This window comes from Globicephala melas, chromosome 2 (genome assembly GCF_963455315.2).
Source record: "Globicephala melas chromosome 2, mGloMel1.2, whole genome shotgun sequence".
NCBI classification, from domain to species: domain Eukaryota; kingdom Metazoa; phylum Chordata; class Mammalia; order Artiodactyla; family Delphinidae; genus Globicephala; species Globicephala melas.
This window is the reverse complement of record NC_083315.2, coordinates 53,654,697-53,679,413: the sequence shown is the minus strand read 5'-3', so window position 1 is coordinate 53,679,413 and position 24,717 is coordinate 53,654,697.

Genomic DNA, 24,717 nt, shown 5'->3' with positions numbered 1-24,717 from the left:
ATCATATACAAGTGATCCTCAATAAGATTAATGACAGACTCTCCATAAGAAACCAAGGCCTTGAAGTGATATATTCAAAGTGCTGAAAGAAAAGGAATGTCAATCAAGAATTCTATAGACAGCAAAAGTATTTTTCAAAAACAAGGGAGAAATTAAGGGAACCATGGATAAATACTGAGAGAGTTCATCACTATCAGAGCTGCTCTACAAGAAATAAGAAAGTAGTCTTTCAGTTAAAATTAAAAAACACTTGAGAGTAACTTGAATTCACATGAGTTTGTAACACTCCTTTTCCTGTCTAATTTAAAAGACAACTTCATGAAGCAACAGTTCTAAAACTGTACTGATGAGCTTATAATGTATAAATATAATTTATATGATAATAATGCAAAAAAAAGAGAGAATGGGGCTATAATGGAGCAAACCTTTTGCATACTATTGAAATTAGGTTGATATTAGTCTGAATGAGATTGTTTTAAGTAATCAGGTTATTAATCACTCAAAAATAACTAAAAAATCTGCAGTAAAAGGAACAAGGAAATTTAAATGGCACACTAGAAAATGCATATTAATATAAAAGAAGGTAGTAATGAAAGAGTACAGGAACAAAAACCACATAAAACATATAGAAAACAAATAACAAAATGGCAGACATAAACCTTACCTTTTCAGTAATTACATTAAATAAAAATGAATTAAACACTCTAAGAAAAAAAGGCAGAGTCTAGAAGAAAAATTTAAAAACATAATCTAACCTGTCTACAAGAGAAACTTTAGACTAAAAAGTCTAACAGATTGAAGATGAAAACTTGGAAAAATGTATACAATGCAAGCAGTAATCAAAATAGTGCTGGAGTGTTTATACCAACAACAGACAAAATAGACTTTAAGACAAAACTTGTTACTAAAGACAAAGAAGGATATTTAATGCTGACACAGTGTTAATTCCTCAAGAAGACACAACAAAATTACCTATATATGCAAATATATAACAGATCACAGTAAAAAAACCTGAAAGTACATGAAGCAAAACTGACAGAATAGAATGAAGAAACAGATAATCCAACAATAGTTGGAGACTTCTTTTGAAGTATCACATTCAATAATGGTAAGAACAATTAGGGAGAAGATCAACAAGAAAATAGAACACTTGAACAACACTGTGAAACAAATAGACCTAATTTACAAACCATTAGCCAGACTGAGCAAGACAAAAGATAGAAGACACAAGTTTTAAAATACAGAAACAAACTTACAGAAATAAAAAGCATTATGAGGGAATACTGTGAAAACTGTATGCCAATAAATTAGATAAACTAGGTGAAGTGGACAAATTCCTAGAAAGATACAAACTACCAAAACTGATTCAAGAAGAAATAGAAAATGTGAATAGACCTATTAAAAAGTAAAAAGATTGAACTAGTAATTTAAAAACTTTCTACAAGGAAAATTCCAGGCTTGGATGGCTTCACTGGTGAATTCTACCAAACATGCGAAGACTAATACTTTTCTTTCACTAACTCTTCAAAAAATAAATAAATAAAAAGAACACAACCTTTTCCATTCATTCTACAAGGACAATTATTACCCAGATACTAAAACCAAACAAAGACATCACAAGAATATTGACACAAAAATCCTCCAAAATTACTATCAGTTTGGATCCACAAATATATAAAAAGGATTATACACGATGACCAAGTGAGATTTTTTTCCCAGAATGTAATGTTGGTTTAAAATTTAAAAATCAATCAGTATAATATACCATTTAATAGAATAAAGGACAAAAACCACATGATCATTTGAATAGACAAAGAAAAAGTGTTTGACAAAATCCAACAGCTTTTCTTGAGAAAGCATTCAACAAAGAAAAGAATGCAAATTCCTCTAACTAACCAAGTGACCTATGAAAAACCCACAGCTACCATCATATTTAATGGTGAAAGACTGAATGCCTTCCACCTAAGATCATGCACAAGACAAGGATGTTTACTCTCACCACTTCTATTCCACATTGTATTGGAGGTTAGAGCCTCCGCAATTAGTCAAGGAAGAGACACATATGACCCAGCAATTCCACTCCTGCGTGTATATCTGAAAAAAACCAAAATCACAAATTCAAAAAGATATGTGCACCACAATGTTCATAGCAGTTTTATTTTTTAAAATTTTTATTGGAGTAGAGTTGACTTACAATGTTGTGTTAGTTTCAGGTGTACAGCAAAGCGAATCAGTTATACATATACATATATCCACTCTTTTTTAGATTCTTTTCTCATATAGGCCATTACAGAGTATTGAGTAGAGTTCCCTGTGCTATACAGAAGGTTCTTATTGTTTACCTATTTTATATATAGTAGTGTATATATGTCAGTCCCCATAGCAGCTTTATTTACAATTGTCAAGATGTGGAAGCAAACTAAGTGTTCCTCAACATATGAATGGATAAAGAAGATGTGGTATATGTACACAATGGAATACTACAGAGCCATAAAAAATAATGAAATTTTGCCATTTGCAACAACAGAGAAAGACTTGGAGGGTATTATACCAAGTAAAATAAGACAGAGAAAGACAAATACTGTATGACATCACAGTATTTGTGATATGTGGAAGCTAAAAAATATAACAAACTAGTAAATATAATAAAAAAGAAACAGATTCACAGATATAGAGAACAAACTAGTGGTTACCAGTGGGCAGAGGGAAGTGGGGAGGGGCAATATAGGGGTAGGGGATTAAGAGATACAAACTAGTATGTATAAAATAAGCCACAAGGATTGTAGCTTATTGTACAACACGGAGAATATATTCAATATTTTATAATTACTAAAAATGGAGTATAACCTTTAAAAACTGTGTATCACTATATTGTACACCTGTAACTTACATAATATTGTACATCAGCTATATTTCAGTAAAAAAAATAGCATGCAAGTTATCTTGTAATTTAAAAAAAAGAAAGAAAGAAATGTGTTCAGAGTAGACAGGACAAAGTAAAATAATTTCCATTCACAGATAAATCCTAAACTAATTTGAACTTCATGAAAATAAAACTTTTATGTTTCATGCTTCAAAGGATACAATCAAGAAAGTGAAAAGACTACCCACAGAATGAGAAAATATATTTGCAAATCATGTCTGGTAAGGGTCTTGTGTCCAGAATATATAAAGAAATCTTACAGTCCACAGTAAATAGCCTATTCAATTTTTTTAAATGGAGAAAGGATTTGAATAGACATTTCTCCAAAGAAGATATACACATTGCCAATAAAAACATGAAATGATTCTCAACAGCATTAGTCATTATTCATTAGGGAAATGCAAATCAAATCCACAGTGAGATACCTATTTGTGCTCACTAGGTTGCCTAAAATAAAAAAAGAAAACAATAACAAGTATTGGCAAGGATGAGGAGAAATTGGATTCCTCATACATTGTTGGCATAATTTAAAATAGTACAGAAAACAATTTGGTAGCTCCTCAAGATGTTAATCATAGTTTCTGTATGACCTGCCAATTCTACTCTCAGATATATACACAAGAAAAATTACAAATGAAAAAATAAAAACATATGTTCACATAAAACTTTACACAAAACAGCATTATTCATAATAATCAAAAGTTAGAAACAACCCACATGTATATCAAGTAATGATAGATAAACAAAATGAGGTATATCCACACAACGGAAATTACCCAACATTAAAAAGGAATGAAGTTGGGACTTCCCTGGTGGTCCAGCGGTTAAGAATCTGCTTTCCAATGCAGGGGGCGTGGGTTCAATCCCTGGTCAGGCAACTAAGATCCCACATGCCACTGGGCAACTAAGCCTGCATGCTGTAGCCTAGAGCCTGCATACCACAACTAGAGAGAAGCTGGCATGCTGCAACGAAGAGCCCGTGCACCGCAGTGAAAGATCCCACATGCTGCAACTAAGACCTGATACAGCCAAATAAATAAATATTTTTCTTAAAAAAGGAACCTAACTCACCATTTAAAAAAAATTAAAAAATAAAAAGGAATGAAGTACTAATACATGCCCTTTTCTGTGCCTCCACCTCCACTCAGACCCTAAGAATGACATATTCAATGAGTGTGTAGCTCTTATGAAAATGAGAAGAGACTCCCAGCATTTTTGATGACTAAGGGCCCCTCTGCCTCTTGAAACAGAGGGAGGGAATACTATTATATTAGGTAACCAAACACAAATGAATGTTTAAATTAAATGTCCTGACCCTGAGGGGTGAGGCTGGAAGGGAGCAGGCCCCACAGCCTGCATGGTGGCATCACCATGTACCAGCCTCTTCTTCATTCCCTTTCCTGGCTGATGGCATCTGATCTGAGAGAAGAGAAACAGTGCCTAGAGTCTTGTGGGACTGAGAGACTTTGCGGTGTCTTTGTATTTTTCTAAACCTTCAAACTCCAAGATGTCTTAGGTCCCTTGTAGTTCATTGCAATTCTCTTCTTGCATGTGACCTGCCATGATATATCTATTATTTCTTCAGATTCAGCAAAACCATGGGCAATTACACTCCCTTACCCTCAGGATTACTCAGATGTCCAGTTAGGCAGAGTCTTCTGGTTTCCTTCTAGAAATGGTTTTCTCTTCTGGGAAACAGTCTTCCTGCTTTCTCTCCAGAGTAGTTCATTTGATGGCCACACAATCTGTGTTCACGTCTCCCATTGACTTCACACAATAGGTGATCCTGGAGCTGTGTGTGTGGCTACCCTGGCTCTTCTGGTCTTGGCAGCTGGCTCTTTCCCATTGTCTGGGGCTAGGGAAGACCCTAGACCTTGGAGCTACCCAGGTGGTAGATGACTTTCCCACTACCTCAGACAATATGGAAATGTGGTACTCGTGCCCACTTTAGTTTATGGACAGATTCAGACTCACTGAATTTGACTTCTTGGTTGTAAGAAACAGAAATTTTCTTGGAGAAGCTGAGTAAAAAAGGTGAGTCCTTTTATGTCCTAAGTAAATAAGGATGCACAGCTGGAGACCAGGCTTGCACTGACCCAAGAACAGGAAAATCATCCTGAATCTGTCTTGCAACTCTTTCTTTCTGATTTATTCATTAAAAAAAAAAATCACTCAAGACCAATTTTTGTTTTGACCCTTCACAAGGAGGAAAGATAGTCTATTAGGGGATACAGACTTTCTCTGACCCAGTTCCTAGGGTGGAGATTCTTAGTCATTCAGTTTAGTCAGTGCCCACCCTTTGTGTGGGTTAGGCTGTCCAAAGACTACTTCTGTACATTTAGGACAATCTGAGGCAGGGGAGATTTGTGAACTGAGTCAACCATAATTACACTGTTTTTTTGAGAGAAAGACAACATTTAAAAAACAGCATGGGACTTCCATGCAAGAAGTTTAGAAGTCACCAGTCCATTCTAACAGCAAGGAAACAGCTGAACAAATATTTTAAAAAATCAACAACTCTTTTCAGATCCATCAGAGAAGTGAGGTCACCAATTCTGTACCCTGCAAAATTATCCTTCAAAGGTGCAGGAGAAATAGAGACTTTCTCAGACAAACAAAAATTGAAGGAATTTGTTGCCAGTAGACAAGGTGAGCAAGAAATGTTGAAAGAAGTTCTTTAGAGATAAGGAAAATGAAATAGGTCAGAAACTTGGATTTACATAAAGAAAGGAAGAGCATCAGAAGGAATAAGTAAAGATAAAATAAAAAACTTTACTTTTCTTAATTGATCTAACAGATAACAGTTGTTCAAAAATAATAATAGCAACAATATATTAGACTATTAACAATATTATGAACAATACATTACATGTTTATGTATATGTATATGCTTCTATATATGCTTATGTATGTAGTGCAATGAATGACAGCAATAATACAAGGAACTGGAGTGAGAAAGTGTGATTATTTTGTTATTATAAGATACTTGCATTGCCCATGAAGTGGTATAGTGTTATTTGAAAGTGGATTTGGATTAGTTGCACATGTATATTGCAAACTCTAGAGTAACAAATTAAAAAGTAGAAAATAAGCATAATTGATAAGTGAAGAAGGAGAGAAAATGGAATCATATAAAATGCTCAATTAAAACCACAGAAGGCAGACAGAGTGTGGAAGACAAATATAAGAACAAAAAACATTGGTAACAAATAGAAAATAGTAATAACTATGGTAGATATTCATCCAACTATGTCAATAATTGCTTCAAACTTCACTGGTCTAAATATACCAACTAAAGACAGTGCTCATTACAGTGGATCAAAAACCAAGACCCAGTTATGTATGGTCTACAAAAAATCTACTTTAGAGAGTTCCCTGGTGGTCTAGTGGTTAGGAGTCAGCACTTTCACTGCTGTGGCCTGGTTCAATCCCTGGTCAGGGAACAGATCCCACAAGCCATGTGGCACAGCCAAAAACAAAATCTACCTTAAGTATAAAGTCATATATAGATTAAAAGTAAAGAGATGAAGAAATATATACCATGCTAACACTAATCGAAAAAAGCATGAATAGCTATATTAATTTCAGATGGATTAGACTTCAAAGCAAGGAAAGTTATCAGAGATAAAGAGGGGTATTACATAGTGATATGCCCAAAGAGACATAACAACTCTTTTTTTTAATATAAATTTATTTATTTTATTTTATTTATTTATTGTTTCTGGCTGTGTTTGGTCTTTGTTGCTGCATGTGGGCTTTTCTCTTATTGTGGCGAGTGGGGGCTACTCTTCGTTGCAGTTAGTGGGCTTCTCATTGTGGTGGCTTCTCTTGTTGTGGAGCATGGGCTCTAGGCACGCAGACTTCAGTAGTTGTGGCATGTGGGCGCAGTAGTTGTGGTTCGTGGGCTCTAGAGTGTAGGCTCAGTAGTTGTGGCGCATGGGCTTAGCTGCTTCACGGCATGTGGGATCTTCCTGGACCAGAGACGGAACCCGTGTCCCCTGCACTGGCAGGCAGATTCTCAACCACTGAGCTACCAGGGAAGCCCAACATAACAACTCTTAATGTGTATGCACCTAACAACAGAGCACCCAAATACTAGAAGCAAAAACTGATAGAACCGCAGAACTAGTAAATGAATCCACAATTATAGTTGTATACTTTAATATCCTTCTATCAGAAATGGACAGATTCAACAGGCAGAGATCAGTAAGGAAATAATTGCATTCAACAGTACCATTAGTTAACTGGATATGGTTGACATCTATAGAATACTTCATCCAATAACAGCAGATTAGACAGACTTCTCAAGCTCAAATGGAACATTCACCAATATAGAACACACTTTGGGCCAAAACACACCTTAATACATTTAAAGAATAGAAATCATACAACGTCTGCTTTCAGACCATAAAGGAATTAAACTAGAAATCACCAGATAGTAGCTGCAAAATCCTCAAATACATAGAGATTAAACAACACACTTCTAAACAACACATAGGTCAAAGGAGAAGTCTCAAGAGAAATTAAAATTATTTTTAAGGAAATGAAAATGAAAATACAACTTATCAAGTTAGAAAAGAAGTGCAAATTAAATCTCAAGTAAACAGAAGAAAAGAAATAATGTTACAGCTGACTTACCTCGAGCTAGCAGTTCTCGATGTGTCCCACAGCCATCACTGTGTTTCCCTCCAAAATTTAAAATACGCAGGAGGCTCTGTGAGTTCCCTGAGGTGGCTACCCCAGGACACAGTCTGTTAATGCTGGGAAACAGGTGTAGGTAGTCCTTTTTCCTCTACATGATGATATTAGATATGGAGAAAATCGTGGATAGGAATAGAGGAAAGGAAAAAAAGGCCGGGGTGGGGGGGGATACAAATAGAATTTTAAAAAGAGCTAAAGAAATGTATTTTTTATGCAGTACCACACACATAAGCTTATATTTTTTTTACAAGGTATTCAATTGAATACAATTGAGATAAATTGCATTATCTACTTGACTTTTCTATAACTCAAATAATAAGTGAAGTGTAATACCAAGGGGAGAGAGAGACACTTTTTTCTAACATAAATGTTTTCTCAACTTGAAAACTAGTAATGCTCACAAGTGTAACAAACTCCAAGAATCAGGTGATTCTTTAACAATTGTTAGCAACCTGTGGGTTCCATTTATTTTTTCCTTCAAGAATGTTGGTGTGTGGAAAACAAGCTATTTTCAAACATTCATTTAAGTCTAGCTAAATTCAACAGACAAGGGGAATTAGGATTACCTCTAATTCTTCTAACAAAAACAAAACACAAAAGCAGTTGTTATTGATAATTTGTAATAAGTAACATGTTATTAATGGACTGTTGGTTGGTTTTATCTAGTAGCGATTAGGTAGGTGTGTTTTGTTGTTGTTGTTTGTTTGTTTTAATTCCATGTTACTTCAGGAAGGATGGGTGGATAACTTGGTTTTTGCTGAGGACAGAAAGATTTTACATCTCATTTCACTGGTAATCCTTTTCTGAACTTTGGACTTCTAGGTGCTTATTTAAAAAAATATGTTGCTACTGCCATCTGTTGGATGGAATGTAAGAGCTAATTAGACACAGGGACCTTTTAAACAACCAAATATCTGTCCTTTCCTTTTAACTTCAGCTTGCCTCTCAAAGGAAAGATTCTTCCCTTAATCTGTAGATGTGAGGCATGGCTGCTGACTCCCAGCCCTGGAGCCTAATTTATTTTGGGAATATCTTCTATTGTGGTGGGATGCTTTCTCTTCAGAAGTTTAAATTCCTTCTGCTGAAAAGAGAGTGTGAGGTTTTTATCTTCTCAGTAAGAAGGCAGGCTTGTGGAGGAGGGGTTGCTCTGTGTGAGTATTTTTAGGAACAACCATATTTTTAACACAGGGTAGTAGAACCTAGGCTGGACTAACGGCAAAGGAATCAGTCAAAGTTCCATTGTTAGATTGTCCTGCATTTTTGAAGCCAGTGATTTTACTTATCTGGCTTCAGTTTTCTCAGCCATAAGATGAGATGGATGGACTAGAACTGAGAAAATGTTACAAACTCAAGATCCACGTGGTTCTCTCTATGGAGTCACGTTCAAAGAATGACAGTCACAACAGCAAATACAAATAAGAAGAAATGCCAATCTGCATCTCTTGAAAAGCATGAAAAAAGAACCAATCTACCAATCCATGGGAAACACATCTTACTCCATGCCCCTTTTCTCTCCTCCTCAAATCTTATTTTCCTATTTTGCACATGCCCTGATGGCCCACCATTCTTCCGTCATCACTACTCCCCACACTTTCTCCAAGCGTGGCTGTTTTCTCTCTCCTTCCCATTCTCACTCTTGTTCAGCCTCTTTCTTAGTCCCTACCTTCTCATCTAGCCCCTCAGATCCCATATTTCTCTTCCCATTCTCAGATTCTGTATGACAAAGTTCCAAGAACCAGTCTTTGAGAAATAGCCTCTTCTCTGAGGTGGGGACAGGTGGAGAAGCTGAATGAGGTGAAACACATTTCATATAGGTCTTGGGAGAAAGGAGCGGTTGGAAACTCATACACATCACCAAGCACCCACCCACCAAGAGCCTTCAACCCTGTGAATGATATGACCACAGCACCAATAGAATTACCTGGTTAAAAATCGCATGATAGAATTTGTTTTCCTTGGATTGGAGATTTATGAACATAGAGGCTATTTTATTCCTCCCTCTTGCATTGCTGAAGAAAGAAAGATTGGGGTCATTATAGAACTCATTCCTAATTTTCTTTCCTGAAATTTGATGTCCAGAAAACCAAGAGTTTATTCAATTTCTCCTGTTCTCTTCCCTTCACTCAATTAGTTATTCCATTCATTTATACCAGATTGGGGAGGGGGACCATTTAGGAGAAATTCCTTTAAGGTTTCTTCTCTGAGGATGAAGTCTTGCTTGAGACTTCAGTGGGCATTGCCAGAATGAGAGCCTGAGAGTGGGACTGTACTTCCCTCAGGGCAAATTCTCCAAAAGAGCAATCTCGAGGTTGTCCTCAAAACCTTCCTTGGGGTAGGTGGGCTCTCATGGCCCTTTACTGCCACTCATCAGCTCTCTGCCCACCCTCCTCTTCTGGGTGTGCTGAGATTTACTATGGAGGAAGGGAGTGCAGTCAGCCTGCACTCAAACTTTCACAGAAATGAAAAACAGTTTCTCCTTACAAAAAGTTTGGAGAGCTACCTAGACTTGTCTCTTACCAGTGCTGCCGGTGAAGAGAGGGTTCAGAGGACTCCAGGCGGTGGCGATGGAAGGGAATGGCCAGTGGTTAACCAGCATGAGGCCCACCCCGAGGAGGTCTGCAGAAGAGAGATCTTGTTTGTCATCCATGGAGAGTAACAGCAAGTTCTGCATTTGGTGATGATGATTCACTCATTTCCTCAGTAGAGGTTTGGGAGGATTATAGCCGGAATTTGAAAAAGTCACTTCTATATCTGGCGACAAAGTGACTCTGAGTGATCAGCATGTACTGTTTTGTCATCTTTGGTAATATCACCAACATCACTCTACTGAGAAAACTGTAAAATGGAGCTGTCACATTAAAAAAGAAATTATCCAAACAAAACTCCAAACTATTATCACAAAGCTCTGCCACTACCAGCCTCCTTAGGTTAAGTGTACAGGCAATATATACATATATATATATATGCGCACAAACACGTATATGTTTATTTGTATGTATATATATATGTATGTGCATGTACGTATATGTGTATGTATGTATGTATGTGTGTGTATATATATATATATATATATATATATATTTTTTTTTTTCTGAGCATTCATGCTTTGGATGACATAATAAAGCAATGAACAATGCCCTATTCCCAGCCTCCAGACCTAGAGCACGTCTCCAAACACTGGCTGGGTGGGGAGGATGCTTTAAGGATGTCCCATATGTCAACAATGTCCTCTCCAGCTTTGCTTGAGGAAGAGGATGAACATTTCTTTGACAATTTGACAGCATAGAAAATGAGCCTGCCGGGAACCGAGTCCATCTACTCCAAGTCATATTGCCTCTGCTGGTGTCAGAGCATCTCTGTCACTCACAGTCATGGCGTAGAACACATCACTAGTGCAAATGCTCACCAGGTCCTTCCCCTGAGATGGATGGCTCTAAATCCATGCCCAGAGGAGTGTGGCTTTTTTGTTTCTAGTATCTTCTGTACTGGAAGAGCAGTTATTGAGGGCTAGTCTGTGGAGATGCTTATCTTCCAGTATATGGAGGCAGTTCTACACTGTTAGAGCTTAAGAAGCCAGAAGGGTCCTTGAGGCTGTGCTGCCCTCTAGTGCCATCCCTGTGCAAAGATGCCTGGTTTGTAGGAACTGACGGCACTGGCATGTGGTGCCTGGATGGACCTGGGCACTGTGGGTGCAGAGTAGTCACCCCATCCATGGATCTACTCTGTTAGGGGATATCTTGGCAGGAGATGGGGGACAATCTGAAGTATTCAGGCACTCCAGTGACTTTAAAACACTATTATGGAATGGAATATATAATATTTTAATATGGGCAGAGGGAGGTAGGGTTTTAGCAGATTAAATGAGGATTTTGACTTGAAGTCTATGGAATTCTCTTTTGAGTATGTATTTTTACTGAGGTATATAACATTATATGTCACTGGTATGACACAACAGTATATTAGTTTCAGTATCATGGTTTGAATACTTTACAAAATGATGACCACAATACGCTTAGTTAACATCCATCATCATACATAGTTACAAAAAATTTTTTCCTTGTGAGAACTTTTAAGACCTACTCTCTTAGCAACTTTCAAATATGCAAAATTGTATTATTAACCGTAGTCACCATGCTGTGCATTACATCCTCATGACATTTATTTTATAGCTGGAAGTTTATATCTTTTGACCTCCTTCCCCCCACCCGCTCACCCTGCCTCTGGCAACCACCAATCTGTTCTCTGTATCTATGAGGTTTTTTGTTTTGTTTTGTTTTAGATTCCACACATAAGTGAGATCATATGGTATTTGTCTTTCTCTGACTTTTTCCACTTAGCATAATGCCCTCAAAGTCCTCCATGTTGTTGGAAGTGGAAGGATTTCTTTCTTTCTCACGGTTGAATAATACCTATATCTCTATCTACCTATCTATCTATCTATCCAACCATCCCACATTTTCTTCATCCCTTCAGCCTTTGATGGACACTTAGGTTGTTTCCATATCTTGGCTATTGCAAATAATGCTACAATGAACATGGAGGGATGAATATATCTTTTAAAATCAGTGTTTTTGTTATGTAGAATTGAAATTGCTGGATCATATGGTAGGTTTTTTTTTTTTTTTTTTTTTTGTGGTACGCGGGCCTCTCACCGTCGTGGCCTCTCCCGTTGCGGAGCACAGGCTCCGGACACGCAGACTCAGCGGCCATGGCCCACGGGCCTAGCCGCTCCGCAGCATGTGAGATCTTCCCGGACTGGGGCACGAACCCATGTCCCCTGCATCGGCAGGTGGACTCTCAACCACTGTGCCACCAGGGAAGCCCCATGTGGTAGTTCTATATTTAATTTTTTGAGGAACCTCCACAGTTTTTTCCATAGTGGTTGCACAAATGTACATTCCCACCAACAGTGCACAAGGGTTCCCTTTATTCTACATCCTCGCCAACACTTGTTATTTTCTGTCTTTTTGGTAATAGTCATTCTAACAGGTGTGAGGTGACATCTCATTTTGGTTTTGATTTGCATTTCCCTGATAATTAGTGATGTTGAGCATCTTTCCATGTGTCTATTGTCCAGTTGTATGTCTTCATTGGAAAAATATCTATTTATATCTTCTGCCCATTTTTAAATTGAATTGTTTGTTTTTTTGCTATTTGAATTGTATGACTTCTTTATATATTTTGGATATTTATCCCTTAACATATACATGATATGCAAATACTTTCTCCCATTCAGTAGGTTGTCTTTTCGTTTTGTTTCCTTTATTGTGCAGAATCTTTTTAGGTTGATGTGGTCCCACTTGTTTATTTTGGCTTTTGTTGCCTTTGCTTTCGTTGTCAAATTCAAAAACTCTTCACCAAGATTGATGTCAAGGAGCTTACTGCCTATGTTTTCTTCTGGGAGTTTTATGGTTTCAGGTCTTACATTCAAGTCCTTAATCCATTTTGATTTAACTTTTATGTATGGTGTGAGATAGTGGTCCAGTCTCATTCTTTTGCAGGTAGCTGTCCGGTTTTTTTTTTTTTTTAACATCATTTATTGAAGAAGCTGTCTTTTCCCCATTGTGTATTCTTGGCTCCTTTGTCTTAAATTAATTGACCATATATATGTGGATTTATTTCTGGGCTCTCTATTCTACTTATGGAATCCTCTTTTAGATTATATCTCATTGTAATATTTTTTAAACTACAATTATCAGATTTATCTATTAAAATTGTCTATAGGTTAACTTTGAGTTTATCAGAAGTCCGTATTTTTCTACTTTGACAAGGCCTGGTGACCACTCTAAGAACAGAGTTACAGTCATCACCAGCAAGTCATCACCAGTAAGACAGAAGCTGAGACATGAATGATAGTCACTGCAGGAACGTGATAGCTGCCATTCATGGAGCCTTTCTAATTGCTGTGCTGATTGCACGTGGTTATCACATTTATATCCCAATGCAATTCATGGGACTGGGATTGCCATCCCTATTTTCAGAAAGAAAATTGAGACCCAAGAGAGGCTCACACGGCAGAATCAGGTTTGGATTCAGGTACTGTGATCCCAAAGCTTTGCTCTGTGATGGGAAGTTCTGCTTCTTCTAGGGGTTCTAGCAAGCAGCCTATAGATTTCCCTCTATGGTGAGTGAAAGCTCCTACTTTATGGTACTAAATCGGTGACAGGCTCCAAATTCGTTTGGCAGATGTAGCTGTATCTATAAATGTAGTTTCTGACCTCATGAAACTTACAGACTTGTTTGTCTAATGGTAGAGACACAACACTGATGTAAAATAATAACTATTTATCAATCATTTACTATTACTCAATAAACAATATTGCTGTATTATACCATAACTGATTTCTTTTATTTGTATGTCTGAAATCAAATAAATATATTTCCCTGAATCCTGAGAGATAACAACTTAAATAGATACTTTCCTTATTAACTTATCCATCATTCATTCATACATCCAGCAAATATTTGTTGATTTTGACTTACTCTCAGGTACCTTTGCTAAAGATTAAAGGCGATACAGAGATATTAAAAATCAAGCATTGCTTCTTCTCCAAAGGTGTTCAGAGTCTAGCTGGGGGAGAACATCTACACAGAGCGTTGCAATTGGCCCTCTGTATCCACAGGTTCCTCATTCATGAATTCAACCAACCACAGATCAAAAATGTCTTAAAAAAAAATTCCAGAAAGCAAAACTTGCATATGCTGTATGCCAGCAACTACTAACACAGAATGTACATTGTATTTACAACAATTAGATAGCATTTACACTGTATTAGGTATTATCAATAATCTAGAGATGATTTAAAGTATATGGCAGGGACTTCCCTGGTGGCACAGTAGTTAAGAATCCACCTGCCAGTGCAGGGGACACAGGTTTGATTCCTGGTCCGGGAAGATCCCACATGCCACAGAGCAACTAAGCCCGTGTGCCACAAATACTGAGCCTGCGCTCTACAGCCTGTGAGCCACAACTAATAAGCCTGCGTGCCACAACTACAGAAGCCTGGGTGCCTAGAGAATGTGCTCCACAACAGGAGAAGCCACTGCAAAGAGAAGCCCACTCACTGCAACAAAGAGTAGCCCCCGCTCGCCACAACTAGAGAAAGCCCGCCCACAGCAACGAAGACCCAACGCAGCCAAAAATTTTTAAAAATAAAATAAAATAATATAAAGTATATGGGAGGGACTTCCCTGGAGGTCCAGTTGTTAAGACTCCGCACTTCCACTACAGGGAGCGAGGGTTAGACCCCTGCTTGAGGATCTAAGATCCCGTTTGCCAGGTGGCACGGCCAAAATAAATAAATAAATAAATAAAGTATAGGGGAGGGTGTGAGTAGGTTATATGCAAATACTATGCCATTTGATATAAGGGTCCTGAGCATCTGTGGATTTTGATATGAAAGAGAGCTCCTGGAACCAATCCCCCAGGAATACCGAGGGACGACTCTATAGCATAAGGGAGAGTAAGCAAGTGTTGTGAAGAGTTTGTGAGAGAATGAGCTCTCCCTGGGGAATCACAGAGGTCTTGATAAATGGGCAGTGTTGATGAGCTGGTGGAGAGAACATTCCAGATGAACAAAGGAAGCTTGGACTTGTGTGGGATTTGGGGATGTTAGTGGAGGGGAAGAGCTGGAGCAAGGTTAAAGAGGCAAGCTAAGGCCAGGTCATAGAAGGCTCAAGCACCAGGGTAGATGGCTTAGGATGAATCCAGTAGGAGTGTGGTCCATGAAAGCTTTTATAGCAAAGGAAATCCATGACACGGGGTTAGTGGGAGAAGCATGCTCTTTAGAGTCAGACAGATCCAGGCTAGAGTATTTTTAGTGGTGTCCACTGATAAGTTTCTCTCTGAGCCTCAGTTCCCATGTCTGTAACTTGAAGGAAATGATGCCCGCTTTGCGGTCTTATTTGGAGAACTCAGTGCAATCACGTGTGCAGAGTGTCCATTGTGGGGGCCTGACCCATGGGGAGCATTCTGATGGGGTTAGGAGACTAGCGCTCTGGGAAGCCTCATTGTCAAGGTGGGTGGTGGAGGTTGGCAGCCTGGTAAGAGAACTACAGTGGTCCTGGAGGCTCTTGAGGCCTGCAGGCAGTGGCAGTGGAAATGGAACCCAAGCAGGAACAGATCTGAGAAACAAGGAAGAATGGATGGAAACTGAAGTTTGATGGGAGATGTGGTTGTAGGGTGAGGGGGCTGTGGAAGCAGATGTGACCAAAAAGGATTCTGGGGCTGCCTTCCCAGCAACACTCAGCTCAAGGAAGTCACAGGGGGGCCATGAGCCTAGAAGAGTCCTTCTGTGGAGCTGGACTTTTTCTTTGAAGCCAGACCAAATTCCAGGAGTTCTTATTTTTGCACAAGCTTCTGACATCTGATGCCAGATTTATAGCTTGAGGTGGCAAAGGATTTTTGGTTTTCCTTAGGGCTCGAACCACACAGTGCTGCTTGGCTTCCTCCCATGAAGCCAGGTTGGCCAGAAAACTATCCTTTGTTTTGCTTTGAATGGAAGTCATGCTACTTTGTGGCTCTTTACATTTACTTTACCCCGAAATCAGAGCTTCATCTTGGCACACAGTGGTGGTGGGAGCAGTGTTGGAAAGACAGCCCTCAGCAGGCATATTTTCCACTTTTGGCTATTAGTCCTCAGTTTCAAACATTTTTATCCCTGGTGGAACTCTTTAAAACCATGCTTGAAAAACAATTAGGGAACAAAATTCACTCATGATGACTGAACTGTGAGGAGATGGGTGCTTGTAACCACTTCCTCCAGAGAAACCAAGTGGGCATCTACCATGTGAAAACTATATCACAAAGGAAGACGAAAGTTGAAACTAGGCTAATGAATCTGATAAAGGAAGAATTGTTTTAATTATTGTTTCATTCATTGCCTTAATTAAATTGTGATGTTGCAGAATAACACCGCTATGGACATCAGGTATGCGCCTCTATTCTGGGGGTTTCACAAGGGGCCTTTGGGTGTTCTGGTGACGAGAATGCCATGATGAAAAGACTCAGAAATTCATGCTTCTTAAACCGGAAACCGCTTTGTGGGCTTCCAGACCCCATGTAAACACTTCTGTATTTTCACCAGCAGATGTCACTGTTTACACATCAAATGGAAACAGGGGTGGGTACCAGGAAGGAAGTTAGGACTAACACTGATAAGGACCTCAGAGAGGTGGGAGACCAGACGCCACCACAGGGCTATTGAGATGGATTAGAAGATCCTGGTCTGTTTAGGAAAACTTGACCTTACTCAAACTGGGTTATCATTGGCCACCTGCCTCCCAAGTGTGAATACCCAAGAGTGTTTAAATATTGCAAAGGGTCTGCATTGGAAAACAGTTAAGGTTCCTTCCAAAGCTGAGTTCCTTTGAATATTCTCACAGTGCTCTGAGGCTAAAGATATCTTGGCTTTAAAGAAGACCCCGATTAAAATGTTGGTTCCTGTCTTGCCCAAACCTGAGGATATAGGGTATAAAATCTCTGGGCAAACATTGGTCCTGTTTTTGAGATGCAGCAATGGCAGCAGCAGCTGATATTTCAGAGGCTTTCAGAGGATAACAGTTTGAGTTTTCCCCCTGGATTCAGATGCTATTTTTGCTGCTTGCTAGCTGACAGTGAGTGCTTATATACTGGGAGGTACTAACACAACAGAGGTTTCATGACAAAATGGTTCCAAGAACAAAAACTACTTCAGAGGGACAAGCACATCTGTTGAATTTGGCATCCAGTAGGGAGAAAGAGAGAAAACTGAAAAGAAGCTATTGGTTACCAGATCTTAAGTTTAAGTTGATTGCAAAATCAAATGAGATGCCATCCATGAAAGTACCTTGTGTTCTGCTGCACATGCACTCTATTGAATAAGGCATTATAATTTAGCAGCACTAAGTGAGAGCTCCAAAAATATCCCTTTGGACCTTCTTTATAAACATAAAGAAGTTCATGGCAGCATCTGTCATGTGGTATATGTATTGTGGGGAAAATTGTACACTGTTAGTCATGCAGGATTTATCTGCAAAGGTCTCCTTGCCTTTTGACCATGATGACGATGATAATGATGACTGTGATAATTGTTTCCTAATTGCTTCACCTAGCAGATAAGCCATCAGTCCCTACATGCTAAGAGCTGCCCTGGTTTGGGTTGCATGGGTGCATGAAGTGTCAGTCCTTCTATTACATGCAGTCTCATCCATAAGGCTCATCCCACCTCTCAGAATGCCGAGTCACAGATCCAACTGCTTCTGGTCTGAGAATTTCTTTAACACCCCCGTCACACCCTAGATATTGGTTGCATGAAACTTGCCTTACAGAAGAGATTGGGCATGCCAATTCTCTTGGAGCCCAGTACTGGAGGACCTAGGGACACACAATGTAGGAAAACTCACATTTAGGAAAGTGTCAATCCATTCTACCTGGCTCTAGTTCTTGCTACTATTAATATAAAGAGGTAAATTTTATTGATCAGACATGTCAGACATTGTGCTTTACATACATTAATCTTTATTGTGAGATAGACATTATTATTCCCACTCCCAATTATACAGAAGAGAACACTGAGGCTAAGAGAAGTTAAACAACCTGCCTAACAGCACACACTAATAAGTGACAGAGCCAAGACTCGAAGGAAGATCATTTGTCTCTGAAGTCCTTATACTTAAGCCCTAACAGTATACTAACAGTATAGGAACAGTTCATATTCACAACATGGCTTTGGGTCATTATTCAGGTTTGCTGATTTCTACCAGGGCTGTAGAATCCTCTCCCCCAGTCCCTTCCCCTTCCTACCTGCAATAGCTTTACTGAGCAAAGGTATCCATCTTCAACTGCTGAAAGGAAGGCCCTTGGTAGGTATTCAATAGATGCTTGCTGAATGAATGCATGCTTGCACGTTTTCTGTGGGTCACCAAAGAGTCTTCACCCAGTTGGAAGCTCATGAGTGAGGCATGAGTGAGGCATGGGTGGCTCTTGATGTGCAGATAAATCCCCCAAGTAGTACGGATCACCACTTCGAAGGCTCATAGCTCTCCATTGAGTTAAAGTAGCCAAGTTTCATGTCTTCAGGAGCCAGTTCATTTTACTAAATTGCATTTATTAAATGCATTTATTTTGTTATGCATTTATTAAAATGTTAGTAAAATGTTATGCATTTATTAAAATGCATAACAGCATTATGTTAGTTCAGGTGTACTGCATAGTGATTTGATTTGACATTTACATACATTATGAAATAATCACCACCATAAGTCTAGTAACCATCTTTCCCCATATAGAGTTATTACAATATCATTGACCATATGCTTTATGCTGTGTATTACATCCCTGTGGCTTATTTTATAACTAGACATTTGTACCTCTTAATCCCCATCACCTATTTCACCCCCCACTTCCAATTCCTTTCCCTTTTGAATTACCCATTTGTTCTCTGTATCTATGAGTCTGTTTTTGTTTTGATTCATTTGCTTGTTTATTTTGTTTTTTCAATTCCACATATAAATGAAATCATACAAAATTTGTCTTTCTCCATCTGACTTATTTCACTTAGCATAATATCTCTAGATCCATCCATGTTGTCACAGATAGCAAGATTTCATTTTTTAAAAAAATATATTTATTTATTATTTTTGGCTGTGTCAGGTCTTAGTTGTGGCATGAAGGATCTTTCATTGCGGCACATGGGCTCTTCATTCCAGCACACAGGCTTCTCTCTAGTTGTGGTGCGCAGGCTCCCGATCATGCAGGCTCAATAGTTGCAGTGCATGGGCTCTCTAGTTGGGGTGCACAGGCTCCAGAGCATGTGGGATCAGCAGTTGTGGTGCACAGGCTTAGTTGTCCCGCGGCACATGGGATCTTAGCTCCTTGACCAGGGATCAACCCAGCATCCCCTGCATTGGAAGGTGGATTCATAACCACTGGACCACCAGGAAAGTCTCTCACTTATTTTTTTAGGGCTGAGTAATACTCCATTGTATATGTATACCACATCTGCTTTATCCATTCATCTGTTGATGGACATTTAGATTGCCTCCATATCTTGGCCATTGTAAATAATGTTGCTATGAACATAGGGGTGCACATATCTTTTTAAATAGGTTTTTGTTTTCTTTGGGTAAATACCCAGAAGTGAAATTGCTGGATCATATGGCAGCTCTATTTTTAATATCCATACTATTTTCCATAGTGGCTGCACCAATTTACATTCCCACCAACAGTGAACAAGAGTTTCCTTTTCTCCACATCCTCACCAACACTTGTTGTTTCTTGTCTTTTTGTTGATAGCCATTCTGAGGTAATATCTTATTGTGGTCTTGATTTGCACTTTCCTGATGATTAGTGATGTTGAGCATCTTTGCATGTGCCTGTTAACCATCTGTATGTCTTCTTTGGAAAAAGGTCTATTTATGTCCTCTGCCAATTTTAAAATACAGTTGTTTGGGTTTCTGATGTTGAATTGCATGAGTTCTTTGTATAGTTTTGATATTAACCCCTTGTTAGTTATATCTTTTGCAAATATCTTCTCCCATTGAGTAGGTGGCCTTTTCATTTTGTTAATAGTTTCCTTTGCAGTGCAAAACTTTTTAGTTTGGTGTAATCCCATTTGTTTATTTTTACTTTTGTTTCCCTTGCCTGAAGAGACATACTTAAAAAAATATTGCTAAGACTGATGTCAAAGAACATTCTGCCTGTGATTTCTTCTAGGAGTTTTAAGGTATCTCATCTTACATTTAAGTCTTTGAAGCATTTTTTAGTTTATTTTTGTATATGGTGTGAGAATGTAGTCCAGTTTGAGTCTTTTGCATGTAGCTGTACAGTTTTCCCAACACCAATTATTGAAAAGGCTGTCTTTTCCTCATTATGTATTCTTGCCTCCTTTGTCATAGATTAATTGACCATATAAATGTGAGTTCATTTCTGGGCTCTCTATTCTGTTCCATTGATCTCTGTGTCTGTTTTTGTGCCAGTACCATACTGTTTTGATTAGTGTAACTTCATTGCATATTTCAAAATCAGGAAATGTGACAGCTTTGTTCTTCTTTCTCAAGATTGCTTTGGATATTCAGGGTCTTTTGTGTTTCCACAAAAATTTTAGAATTATTTATTCTGGTGAAAAAAATGTCATTGATATTTTGATAGAGATTGCATTGAATCTGTAGATGGCCTTAGGTATTGTGGTCATTTTAACAATATTAATTCTTCCATTCCATGAGTATGGTATATCTTTCCATTTGTTTGTGTTGTCTTCAATTTCTTTCATCTGTGTCTTTACCCTCCTTGTTTAGATTTTATTCATTCTCATTTTGATAGTTTGTTATCAGTGTATTGAAACACAACAGATTTCTGTATATTAATTGTGTATCCTGTAACTTTACTGAATACACTTATTAGTTCTCACAGTTTTTTGGTGGTGTCTTTAGGATTTTCTATGTATGGTATCATGTCATTTGCAAATAGTGATAGTGTTACTTATTTCTTTCCAGTTTGGATTCCTTTTATTTCTTTTTCTTGTCTGATTGCTGTAGGTAAGACTTCCAATACTATGTTGAATAAAAGTGATGAGAGTGGGCATCTACATCTTATTCCTAATCTTAGAGGAAATGTTTTCATCTTTTTGCCATTGAGTATGATGTTGCCTGTGGGTTTGTTATATGTGGCTTTTATTATGTTGAGGTATGTTCTCTCTATACTCACTTTGTTGAGAGTATTTATCATAAATGTGTGTTGAATTTTGTCAGCTTTTTTTTGCATCTATTGAGGTGATTGTATGATTTTTATTCTTCAATTTATTAATGTGGTGTATCACATTGATTGACTTGCAAGTATTGAACCACCTTGCATCCCTGGGATAAATCCCACTTGATCATGGTATACGATCCTTTTGATGTATTGTTGAATTTGGTTTGCTATTACTTTGTTGAGGATTTTTGTATCTACATTCATCAGTGATATTGATGTCAAAATCTCGGCTTCTGTGAACGAGTGCCAAATCAAATCTTGGAGACAGAGTTTTGGGTGAAGTAGAAAAGAATATCTTTATTGCTTTGCCAGGCAAAGGGGAACATGGCAGGGTCCTGCCCTTGAAACATATGTGTCTCAACGCAGGGAGTTTGGTGAGGAGTTTTATGACAGTGATTCAAGGGTGGGGTTGCTGATAAGATTAGGGTGTGTGCAGGGCCTGCACTCCTCTAATTGGTCTCATGTAATCTTTTTGATGAGCTTCTCTTGTTCCTTTAATTTTGCCTCAGATGGTTTCTTGGCTGCTCCTCCCTTGATTAACAACTGTTCTTATCTGCCCTTTGGAACTCAGGGAAGGTCATGGAGGCTGGGGTCTGTTCCCTACAAATAAGAAAACAGAGAATAGAAAGGCTTCCATGCCCAGGAGCGCCACATGGTCCTGCTTGGTTTCAATGTTGGCCTGAAATTCTCTGGGGTTTTTTGTGGTGTATTCATCTCATTTTGGTATCAGGACAATGTCAGCTTCATAGAATGAGTTCAGAAGCATTCTTTTCTCTTCAATTTTTTGGAATATTTTGAGAAGTATAGGCATTAATTCTTTAAATGTTTGGCATGACTCACTTGTGAAGCCATTGGGTTCTGGACTTTTGTTTGTTGGGAGTTTTCTAAATTACTGATTCAATTTCATTACTGGTAATTTGTCTGTTCATATTTTCTGTTTCTTCCTGATTCAGTTTTGTCAGATCCTATGTTTATAGGGATTTATCTATTTTTGCTAGGTTGTCCATTTTATTGATGTATAACAGCTTGTCGTAATCTCTTACGATCCTTTATATGTCTGTGGTGTCTGTTATTACATCTCCTCCTTCATTTCTGATTTTATTTAATTGGGCCCTCTCTCCTTTTTTCTTGATGAGTCTGGCTAAAGTTTTATTAATTTTGTTTATCTTTTCAAAGAACCAGCTCTTAGTTTCATTGATCTTTTCTATCGTTTTTTAGTCCATATTTTATTTATTTCTGCTCTTGCCTTTATTATTTCTTTTCTTCTACTAGTTTTAGATTTTGTTTGTTCTTTTATTCTAGTTCTTTTAGGCAGAAAGTTATATGTTTTAATTGAGATTTTTCTTATTTCCTGAGGTAGGTTTGTATCACTATAAACTCTCCTGTTAGAACTACTTTTACTACATACCATAGATTTTGGATCATTGTGTTTCCATTTTCATTTCTCTTTGGGTATTTTAAAATTTCCTCTTTGATTTCTTCAGTGACCCATTGGGTGTTTAATAGCATATTATTTAGACTCCACATGTTTGTGTTTTTTAATAGTTTTTTTTCTTGTAGTTTAATTCTAGTGTCATACTGCTGTGGTCAGAAAAGATGTTGATATGATTTTAATCTTCTTAAACTTATTAAGACTTCTTTTGTGGTCTAACATGTGATCTATCCTGAAGAATGTTCCATGTGCACTTGAAACTAATGTACATTCTGCTGTTTGTGGCTGAAATACTCTGTCTATATATCTATTAATTCCATTTGATCCAATAGGCCTGTGTTTCCTTATTGACTTTCTCTCTGGGTGATCTATTCATTCATGTATGTGGGGTCCCCTACTATTATTATATTACTGTTAACTTCTCCTTTTATGTTTCTTAATATTAGCTTTATGTATTTAGGTGTTCCTTTGTTGAGTGAATATATGATTACAATTGTTTTGTCTTCTTGTTTGATTGATTCCTTTATCAATATGTAGTGTTCATCTTTGTCTCTTGTTGCAGTCTTTGTTTTAAAGTCTATTTTGTCTGATATAAGTATTGCCACTGCAGCTTTTTTTGTATTTCCACTAGCATGGAATACCTTTTTCCATCCTCTCGCTGTCAGTCTGTGTGTGTCTTTAGATCTGAAGTGAGTCTCTTGTAGGCAGCATAGATCTGAATTTTTTTTTTTTTTTTTTTGCAGTACACGGGCCTCTCACTGCTGTGGCCTCTCCCGTTGCGGACCACAGTCTCCAGACGTGCAGGCTCAGTGGCCATGGCTCACAGGCTTAGTCGCTCCGTGGCATGTGGGATCTTCCCAGACCGGGGCACGAACCTGTGTCCCTTGCATTGGCAGGCAGATTCTCAACCACTGCGTCACCAGGGAAGCCCTGAATCTTTTTAAAATTCATTTAGCTACTCTATGTCTTTTGACTGGAGCATTTAGTCCATTTACACTTAAATAAATTATTGACAGGTATGTACTTATTGCCATTTTGTTAATTGCTTTCTCATTGGTGTAGTTATTTTTGTTCCTTTCTTCTTTTGCTCTCTTCCCTTGTGGTTCAATGACTTTCTGTAATGTTATGTTTGGATTCCTTTCTCTTTATTTTGTGTGTATCTATTATAGGTTTTTGGTTTGTGGTTATCATGACGTTCATGTGTAACAGCATAAACATATATGTGATAATTTTAAGTTGATGATCTTTTCAGTTTGAATGCATTCTGACAACCTTACATTTTTACTCCAACCCTCCCCCCCCAATTTAATGTTTTTGACATCATATTGTACATCGTTTTGTTTTGTAGATATAGATGATTTTACTACTATTGTCTTTTAGTCTTCCTACTAGCTTTTTATTTTTACTATATGTTTTCTTAATTTTCATATTTCTGGTTGTAGGCTTTCCTTTTCTGCTTAGAAAAGTCCCTTTAACATTTCTTGTAGATTCAATTTAGTGGTACTGAACTCATTTAGCTTTTGCTTGTCTGTTAAACTCTTTTTCTTCTTCAAATTTGAATGATAACCTTGTTAGGTAGAGTATTCTTTTTGTAGGTTTTTTTCCTTTCATCACTTTGAATATATCATGCCACTCTCCTCTTGCCCGCAAAGTTTCTGCTGAGAAGTCATGTGATAGTCTTAGGGGAGTTCCTTTGTATGTAACTAGTTGCTTTTCTCTTGCTGCTTTTGAGATTCTCTCTTTATCTTTAATTTTTGTCATTTTACTTTTTTTTTTTTTTTTTGCAGTACATGGGCCTCTCACTGTTGTGGCCTCTCCCGTTGCGGAGCAACAGGCTCCAGACGTGCAGGCTCAGCGGCCATGGCTCATGGGCACAGCCACTCCGCGGCATGTGGGATCTTCCCGGACCGGGGCACGAACCTGTGTCCCCTG